Source organism: Hemitrygon akajei, chromosome 18 (assembly GCF_048418815.1).
Source record: "Hemitrygon akajei chromosome 18, sHemAka1.3, whole genome shotgun sequence".
NCBI lineage: Eukaryota > Metazoa > Chordata > Chondrichthyes > Myliobatiformes > Dasyatidae > Hemitrygon > Hemitrygon akajei.
Window position 1 is genome coordinate 28163506 of NC_133141.1, and position 9795 is coordinate 28173300.

Here is a 9795-nt window from a genome sequence, read left to right on the forward strand (position 1 = left end):
ATTAGGCCCAGGATAAACCCTCTAAGGTGCTGACAGCCAGGAACTTGAAACTGCTCACCTTTTCCACTGCTGATCCCTCAAAGAGGATTGGTGTGTGTTCCCTCAGCTTCCCCTTCTTGAAGCCCACAATCAATTCCTTGGTCTTACTGATGTTGAGAGCAAGGTGGTTGTTGTGACACCACTCAACCAGCTGATCAATCTCACTCCTGTATGTCTCCTCATCTGTTTTTCTGCCGACAGCGGTTGTGTCTTCAGCAAATTCATAGATAGTGTTTAAGCTGCACAGTCACGGGTGTAGAAAGAGTAGAGCAGTAGGCTAAGCACACATCCTTGAGGTTCGTCTGTGTTGATTGTCAGTGAGGAGGAGATATTATTTTGGATCCCCACTGAGAAATTCAAGGATACAGTTGCAGAGAGAGGTATAGGGGCCCCAGTTTTGAAGCTTTTTGGTGATTATTGAGGGGATGATGATGTCGAACACTGAGATGTATTTAATAAACAGCAAACAGCAGCCTGATGTAGATATTGTTGTTGTCCAGGTGGTCCAACACTGAGTGGAAAGCCAGTGAGTTTTATTCTCCCTTTCAAAGCATGCATAAAAGGCTTTGAGCTCATCTGTGAGTGAAGCATCACAGACGTTTGTGATGTTAGGTTTTGCCTTGTAGGAAGTAATCACCTTCACACCCTTTCATAGCTGACATGTGCTCGATTCTGTCTCTGACTTCACTCAGGGTTGCTTTTCCGCTCTTACAAAGGTGTTCTGTAAGTCTTAGCTGGACTGCTTGTAAAGCTTTGGATCACTGGTCTTGAATGTTACAAATCTAGTCCTACCTCTGGTTTGAGTTCATTCACAGTATGTTCTTGAAGACACACACTCATCCACACAGGTCTTGATGAAGTTGGTGACAACTGTCATTCAGATCGGAAGATGAATCCTTGAGTATGGTCCAGTCCACCACTTCAAAGCGGTCCTGTAAGCAATCCTTCACCTTCCTTGACTGTACCTTCACAGTCTTCACCACTGGTGCTGTGGTCCTCAGTCTCTGCCTGTAGGCCAGGAGTAGAAGTACAGCCAGGCGATTGGACTTGCCGAAGTTTGGGCATGGGATGGCATGGTAAGTGTTCTTGATGGTGGTGTAACAGTGGTTAAGTTTGTTTCTTCTGGATCCACAGGTGATATGTTGGTGGTTAGTTGTTCAGAGACTTCTTCAAATGGCCTGGTTGAAATCTCCCTGCAATGATAGGGAAGGCTGTCTCATGACTGTTGATCATAGTGCTCAGCAATTCCAGTGCCAGGCAGCAGAAAACTCCTTCAGCAGATAGATTGGATGACACTTGACCACCAGATGTTCCAAGTCAGGGGAGCAGGATCAACACCTCATATTCTGTCTGGTAGTCTCCAACCTGATGGTATGAACATTAATTTCTGTAATTTACAGTGCTGCACTGATTAAACAGAAGAACAGCATTAGCTATTCTTAAGCCCTCTGGGATCTTGCTTGTGACTAAAGAGGATACATAAATCTCTGTCAAGGACTCTGTAATTTCCTCTTGTGCCTCTCTCAATAACCTGGGATAGATTCAAACAGATTATGGAGATTTGTCCTCCTTAATATCCGTATAAAGACCCATAATCTCTTCCTTCTTGATATCAACAGGCTCGAGAATATCAGCATAACCCTTCCTGATGCCACTATCCTTGATGTCACTATGACCCTCTCCTTAGTGAATCCCAAAACAAAGTACTTAGTATCTCCACCCACTTCCTCTGGCTCAAGACACAAATTCTCTTCTTTGTCCTTTAGTTGTCCTACCCTCTCCATTGGTATCCTCTCGCTTTTAATGCAGGTATAAAATGCTTTGGGATTCTCTTTAACCCTGTTTGCCATCGACATTTCCTGGCTCCCCATTTAAGTTCTCTCTTGCTTCCTTTATATTTCTCAAGGGCCCCATCTAATTTCAGCTTCCTAAACATGCATATGCTTCATTTTACTTTTTGTCTAAATTTACATCTCTTGTCATCCAAAGTTCCTGAACTTTGCCATCCTTGTCTTTCTCCCTCACAGGAACATGTTAGTCCTGAATTCTGACCAGCTGGTCTTTAAATGACTCCTGTGTGCCAGGTATGAACTTTCCCAGTAACAGCTGCTTCAAGTCTACTCTCCCCAGCTCCTGCCTAATACCGATGTAATTAGTTTTCCCAGTCAGTTTCCTGCGAGGTCCAGTCTTATCCTCATCCATAATTGTCTGAAAACTTGTGATCACTGTTCTCAAAGTGTTTTCCCACTGAAGTTCCAATCATCTGGCCAGGCTCTTTGTCCTTTCCCTGGTTGGATTATCTACAAACTATGATGAGAAACCCTCTAGGATGCACCTGAAAAATTCTGCCCCATCTAAGCCTCTGGCACTAAATGAGTTACATTCAATATTGAGGAGATTAAAGTCACCCACTTCAGCTACGCTGTTACTTTTACATCTTTCAATACTCTGCCTACATATCTGTTACTCTATCTCCTGCTGGCTCTTGGAAGGCCTATAGCATAACCCCATCATAGTAATTGCTCCTTACTTACTCCTGAGCTCTATCCATATTGCCTCAGTCACTGAGTTTCCAGGATGTCCTGTCTAAGTGCTGTTGTGACATTCTCCCTGAACAGTAGGGTAGCTCCTCCACCCCTTTAACATCTGAAACATCTGAATCCAAGAACGTTGAGCTGCCAGTCCTGTCTTTCTCTTAACAAGTCTCTGTAATGGCTACAACATCATAGTCCATGCATTAACTATAGTTCCATGAACACAGTCTCTAAGTTTATTTGCCTTACCTAGAAAAGAACACAAGAAGGGAATTGGGAAAGTCAGAAGGGACCATGGAAGTATTTTGGTAAGAGGAATTAAAGAGAATCCCAAGGCATTTTATACATACATTGGGAGCAAAAGGATAACTCAGGAGTCAGTAAGTCCACTCAAGGATAAAGGAGGGAACTTGTGTTTGGAAGTAGAGGATATTGGTGAGGTCCTAAGTGAGTATTTTGTATCAGTATTTACCAGGGAGAAGAATATGGAGGGTAGTGAGACCAGAGTGGAGCATGCTAATATGCTAGGGCATTTTGAGATAAAGAAAAGGATCTCTTGAAGAACATTTAGGTGAATAAGACTCCTCGGCCTGATAGACCATACTCCAGGTTATTGAGAGAGGCAAGCAATTAAATTACCGGAGCCTTGACCAATACCTTTGTGTCCTTTCTAGCCACAGGCAAGTTCCCAGAGGACTGGCAAGTAGCTAATGTCCCTTATTCAAGAAAGGAAATAGGGATATTCCTAGAAACTATAGACCTATGAGTCTTATGTTATTAGTAGGGACGTTATTGGTGAGGATTACTAGGGATGGAACTTATGAGAATTTGGGAAACATTGGCCTAATTATAAACAGTCAACGTGGCTTCGTGTAGTGCAAGTCGTGCCTTACTAGCTTGTTTGAGATTTTCTGAGATGATGATAAAGGTGATAGATGATTGGACTTCATATCAGAACATTATTTGCTTGTAGTTACTGTTTGCATTATATGTTTTTTTCCCCCTCTCTGCACATTGGATGTTCAACAGTGTTTTTTCCTTTTTAAATCTTTTTATTAATTTTAAGAAAAACATAAGTGAAATATGAATACAAAACATTTGAGAGTACATAATTAATAGTTTAAATAGACAATCAGATATGTAATAATCAATATATAAGGCCTCCCAAACTCATAGTATTAATGTAAAAGAATCGAAAAAGAGAAAAAAAAACCCAAAAAAACTTTTTAAAAACTTTTAAAAAAACTAACCAACATGGGCAATTGCATAATGTTAAATACATACAGTAGTGCCGATAACTCCGAACCTCCATCCAAATAATTAAGGATAATAACAGTAAGGTTTAGGATCAGACCATTTAACTCATATGAAAATGTTGAATAAATGGTCCCCAAGTTTCCTCAAATTTAACTGAAGAATCAAAAATCACACTTCTAATTTTTTCTAAACTCAGACAAGAAATAGTTTGAGAAAACCACTGAAATACAGTTGGAGGGTTAATTTCTTTCCAATTCAGTAAAATAGATCTTCTAGCCATTAATGTAACAAATGCAATCAATCGTTGAGATGAAGCGGATAGACGATTATTATCTATCATTGGTAAACCAAAAATTGCAGTAAAAGAATGCGGTTGGAAATTGATATTTAAAACTCTTGAAATAATATTAAAAATATCTTTCCAATAATTTTGTAAACAAGGACAAGACCAAAACATATGAGTCAATGAAGCAACATCAGAATGACATCTGTCACAGGTTGAATTAACATAAGAATAAAATCGAGCAAGTTTATCTTTAGACATGTGAGCTCTATGTACAACCTTAAATTGTATTAGGGCATGTTTAGCACAAATAGAGGACGAATTTACCAATGATAAAATTTTTTCCCATTGCTCAGTAGATATAGGACAGTGCAATTCTTCTTGCCATTCCTTCTTAATTTTTTCTGATACATCTGGCTGTACACTCATAATCATATTATAAATGATAGCTACTAAACCCTTTTGACAAGGATTGAGGGCTAAAATTCTTTCTGTAATGTCCAATGGACATTCTTTTGAAAAAGACTTTAATTCATTATACAGAAAATTTCTGACTTGCAAATATCTAAAAAAATGGGTTTTAGGTAAATTATATTTATTAGATAGCTGTTCAAAGGACATAATGTTATCATCCAAAAACAGATCACGAAAATATGTTATACCTTTTGTTTTCCATAAAAGAAAAGCTTGATCTATAGATGAAGGCCAAAAGAAGTAGTTAGATATTATAGGACATGACAGCATAAACTTATTCAAGCCAAAAAATTTACGAAATTGAAACCAAATTCGTAATGTATACTTGACTATGGGATTAGTTATCTGTTTATTCATTTTGAATAACGAAAAAGGAAGTGAAGATCCTAAGATTGAGATCAGTGAAAAATCTTGCACAGATTTACATTCCAAATTTACCCATTGTGGGCAAGCAGCTGTAGTTGATTCTTGTGTCCAGAATATTAAATACCGTATATTAACTGCCCAATAGTAAAATCTTAAGTTTGGTAGAGCCAAGCCACCCTCCTTCTTAGGCTTCTGTAAATATTTTTTGCCTAGTCTAGGATTTTTGTTCTGCCACAAATACGAAGATATTTTAGAGTCAACCATATCAAAAAAAGATTTAGGAATAAAAATTGGTAATGCTTGAAATAAATATAAAAATTTAGGTAGTATCATCATCTTAATGGCATTAACTCTGCCTACCAAAGACAAAGATAATGGAGACCACCTATTAGCAAGTTGCTTAATTTGATCGATTAAAGGTAGAAAATTAATTTTAAAGAAATCTTTATGTTTTTAGTAATTTTAATACCTAAATAAGTAAAATAATCTGTAACAATTCTATATGGTACATGATTATAAATTGGAACATGCATATTTAATGGAAATAGTTCACTCTTATTAAAATTCAATTTATAACCAGAAAAGTTACTAAATTGAGCGAGCAAAGAAGAAATAGCAGGAATAGATCTTTCAGGGTCAGATATATATAATAACAAGTCATCCGCATATAATGATACCTTATACGTCGTCTCCCCACGGGTAATACCGAAAATATTGGGTGATTCACGAATAGCTATAGCCAAGGGTTCTAAAGCAATGTCAAATAATAAAGGACTTAAAGGACAACCTTGCCTTGTACCACGAAATAGCTGAAAAAAAGGGGATCTTTGATTATTGGTAAAAACCGAAGCTAAGGGTTTATGGTATATTAATTTAATCCATGATATAAATTTTGAACTAAAATTAAAATGTTGCATTGTATTAAATAAATATGGGCATTCGACTCTATCAAATGCTTTTTCGGCATCTAAAGAAATGACACATTCTGGTATTTTAGATGAAGAGGTATAAATAATATTAATTAATTTTCTAATGTTAAAAGATGAATAGCGATTTTTAATAAATCCAGTCTGATCTTCAGAAATAATTCGAGGTAATATATTTTCTAATCTAATAGCCAAAATTTTACTAAAAATCTTAAAATCCGTATTCAACAAGGATATAGGCCGATAGGATGCGCATTCAGTAGGGCCTTTATCTTTTTTAAGAATTAAAGAAATAGAAGCTTCATAAAAAGATTGTGGTAGTTTACCTATACTTAATGCATCTTTAAAAATTTTACAAAGCCAAGGAGAAAGTATGGAAGAAAAAGATTTTAAAAATTCTGTAGAAAAACCATCTGGACCAGAAGCTTTACCCGAATTCATTGAAAAAATAGCCTTTTCTATTTCAGACTCCGTAATAGGTGTATCCAAAAATACACTATTGTTATGCCCTTGGCCCCCTCCTTTGTGAGAATCGCAAGAGCCCTAGTCGAGGGGGGGTCAACTGACCCAAGAGAGAAAGAGACGTGCTGAATAGACACAGGAAAATGGGAGAGAGAGAGGGAGACGTGCGGAAGACCACATTCTCCCAAGAAGCAGAATAAAGGCGACATTGACTATTGTCTCATGGAGACCACGTGAAAAGCCCTCGGGCAAAGTGGGCTGGTTGAGAGAGAGATCGCATTACCTGCAACCTTGATTGACACCTGCGATCCCGTGAAGAAGTATAAAGGAGGGTCTGAGGGGGGGAACCCTCAGACGCACCAAGGAGACACCCAGGAAGCACGATACCGATTCCCGTGGGAGCGGGAAGCCATTTTGAAGGAAGCCACGTGCGTTAGATTCCAAATGTTGAATCTGTGGCTAGAACCAACGGAAGACTGCTTTTAAATAACAACGGGGAAGTCTGCTCCCCTGATTCCAAGGATTTGCTCTGTAAAGACAATGGGCAAGTGTTTATCTTTTCTAAACCATCTCTCTCTCTCCAATGTGAAAACCCCAGTGGTTCCCAAAAGGGAAAAGCCTGCAAACTTCTGAGTGACTCTTTATATTTCAATTGGACTCAGTATTACCCCTAGACAACTATAGAGCTTATTTCTGATTGATTATTGTTACACCGGTGTTTTAGATTGAGTTTTGACGATGTATGTGATCTGAATGTTTTGTATTAACCATACGTTTGTGCCCTTTTTTTGAATAAAACGTTTGAAAATAGTAGCATCCGACTCAGCTGATCCCGCTATCTTTGCTGGTAAGTTACCTGGTTACGGGGTTACGTAACACTATCCTCAACAGTTACTTTTGGAATATTCAATTTCCTTAAAAATTCATTTATTATAGAAGAGTCCTTAGTACAATCTGATTGATATAAGGAATTATAAAAATCTTGAAAGGCTTTATTTATCTCTTTGTGATCTATCGTCAAAGTACCATCTTGTTTACGAATCCTAGTAATCTGTCGTTTATCCGAAACAATTTTCAATTGGTTAGCTAGTAATTTACCAGACTTATCTCCATATATATAGAATTGGGCTTTTGAGTTAATTAACTGACTCTCAATCGAGGAGGATAATAGTAAGCTATGCTCCATTTGAAGTTCCACTCTTTCTTTATAAAGTTCTTTGCTAGGGGTCATTGAATAAATCTTGTCAATTGCTTTGATTTTATCAACTAGTGTTAATATTTTAGAATTAGTTCGTTTCCTAACTAAAGCAGAATATGAAATAATCTGTCCACGAATATATGCCTTAAAAGTATCCCACAAAGTTCCACTAGAGATCTCTGCTGTAAAATTTGTTGAGAAAAACAAATCAATTTGCTGTTTAATAAAGTTGACAAAGTCAGAATCTTGCAATAAAACAGGATTAAACTTCCAACCTTTAGTATTAATATATGAATCCGTCATCTTAATAGATAACTTCAAAGGTGCATGATCAGATATGGTAATAGAGTCATATTTACAATCCATAACATCTGTAAGTAAATGGTGATCAATGAAAAAGTAATCAATTCTTGAGTAATTATGGTAAACATGGGAAAAGTATGAAAACTCTTTGTCGTTAGGGTGTAAAAAACGCCAAATTTCACAAATAGCTGAATCAATCATAAAAGAGTTAATGAGAGAAGCTGATTTATTCGGAAGAGTTTGGGTGGGCTTGGATCTAACCAGTGTTTTTTATATGGGTTATTTTGGGTTGCTTTGTTTCGTGGCAGCCTTTTAGGAGATGAAACTCAAGGATGTATAACACATCCATACTTTGATAATAAGTGCACTTTGAACTTTGAAAGTAGAGCTGTGGATGTTGTCTATATGAATTTCAGCAAAGTATTTGACAAGATCCTCATGGGAAGCTCATCCAGAAAGTTAAGGTGCATGGGATCCATAGTAACCTGGCCATTAGGATTCAGAATTGGATTACCCATGAAAGACAGAGAGCAGTGTTTGATGGGATATACTGGCTGGAAGTCTGTGACCAATGGTATTCAACAGAGATCTGTACTGGGACTTCTGCTGTATGTGATATATATAAATGGCCTGGATGAAAATGTGGATGGGTGGGTTAGTAAATTGTCAAATGAAATGAAGATCTGTGGTGTTGTGGATAGTGTAAAGACTGCAGAAGATATAGACAATTTGCAAATATAGGTGGAAAAATGGCAGAGGAGTTTAATCCGGCTAAGTATGAGGTATTGTACTTTGGGAGGTGAAATGTAAAGAGACAGTACACTGTTAATGGCAGGACCCTTAACAGTGTTCATGTGCCAAAGGATATTGAGCCCCATTTCCATAGCTCCCTGAAAATAGCTGCACAACTTGATAGGGTGGTTAAAAAAAAAACATTTATTACTTGCCTTCATTTGTCGAGGAACTGAGTTCAAGAGTCCATAAGTTATGTTAGGCCACATCCGGAGTATTGCTTTCAATTCTGGTGGCCCCATTACAGGAAGGATGTGGGGGCTTTCGAGAGGGTGCAAAGAGGTTCACCAGGATGCTGCCTGGATTAGAGGGCATGTGCTGTAAAGAGAGATTGGACACACTTGGTTTGTTTTCTCTGGAGCAGTGTACGCAGAGGTCTCCACCTGATAGAAATTTATACGATTGTTAGTGGTATAGATAGAGTAGATAGTTGGTATCTTTTTTTCCCTGCATCAAAATATCATATATTTGAGGGCATGCATTTAAGATGCGAGGGTGTAAGTTCAAAGATGTGTGGGGTGGATTTTTTTTCACAAAATGGGAGGTGGGAACCTGGTATGTGCCGCCTAGTGTGGTAGTGGAGACAAGTGTCACAGAGGCATTTAAGAAGCTCTTAGACAAGCACATGAATGTGCAGGGAATATGGACAGCATGTTGGTAGAAAGGATGAGTTTAGATGTTTAATTACTGGTTTAACATTATGCACCAAAAGGCCTGTTTCTATTTTCTATGTACTTAACATTTAATCCACGTTGCATTGAAATAAATACATTTTAGCCCATCAGCACCAACTGCATTCATTAACCTGGTCCTGCCTGTTCTTCCTTTCAGTCTTACTTGACCAAACCTCTACCTTCTCAACCCTTCCACTTGCTCATCTGCTAGTTTTAACTCAGATAAACAGCTATCTGTTCCGTTGAATAGATCGATCACAAAGGCTTTTAAAGGATTCGCCTAGAGTAAAACCACATCTTAAGTATTGTGACACACACAAAATGCTGGAGGAACTCAGCAGGCCGGGCAGCATCTATAAAAAAGGGTACAGTTGACGTCTCAGGCCGAGACCCTTCAGCAGGACTGGAGAAAAAAAGATGAAAAGTAGATTTAAAAGGTGGAGGGAAGGGAGGGAGAAACACAAGGTGATAAATGAAACCTGGAGGG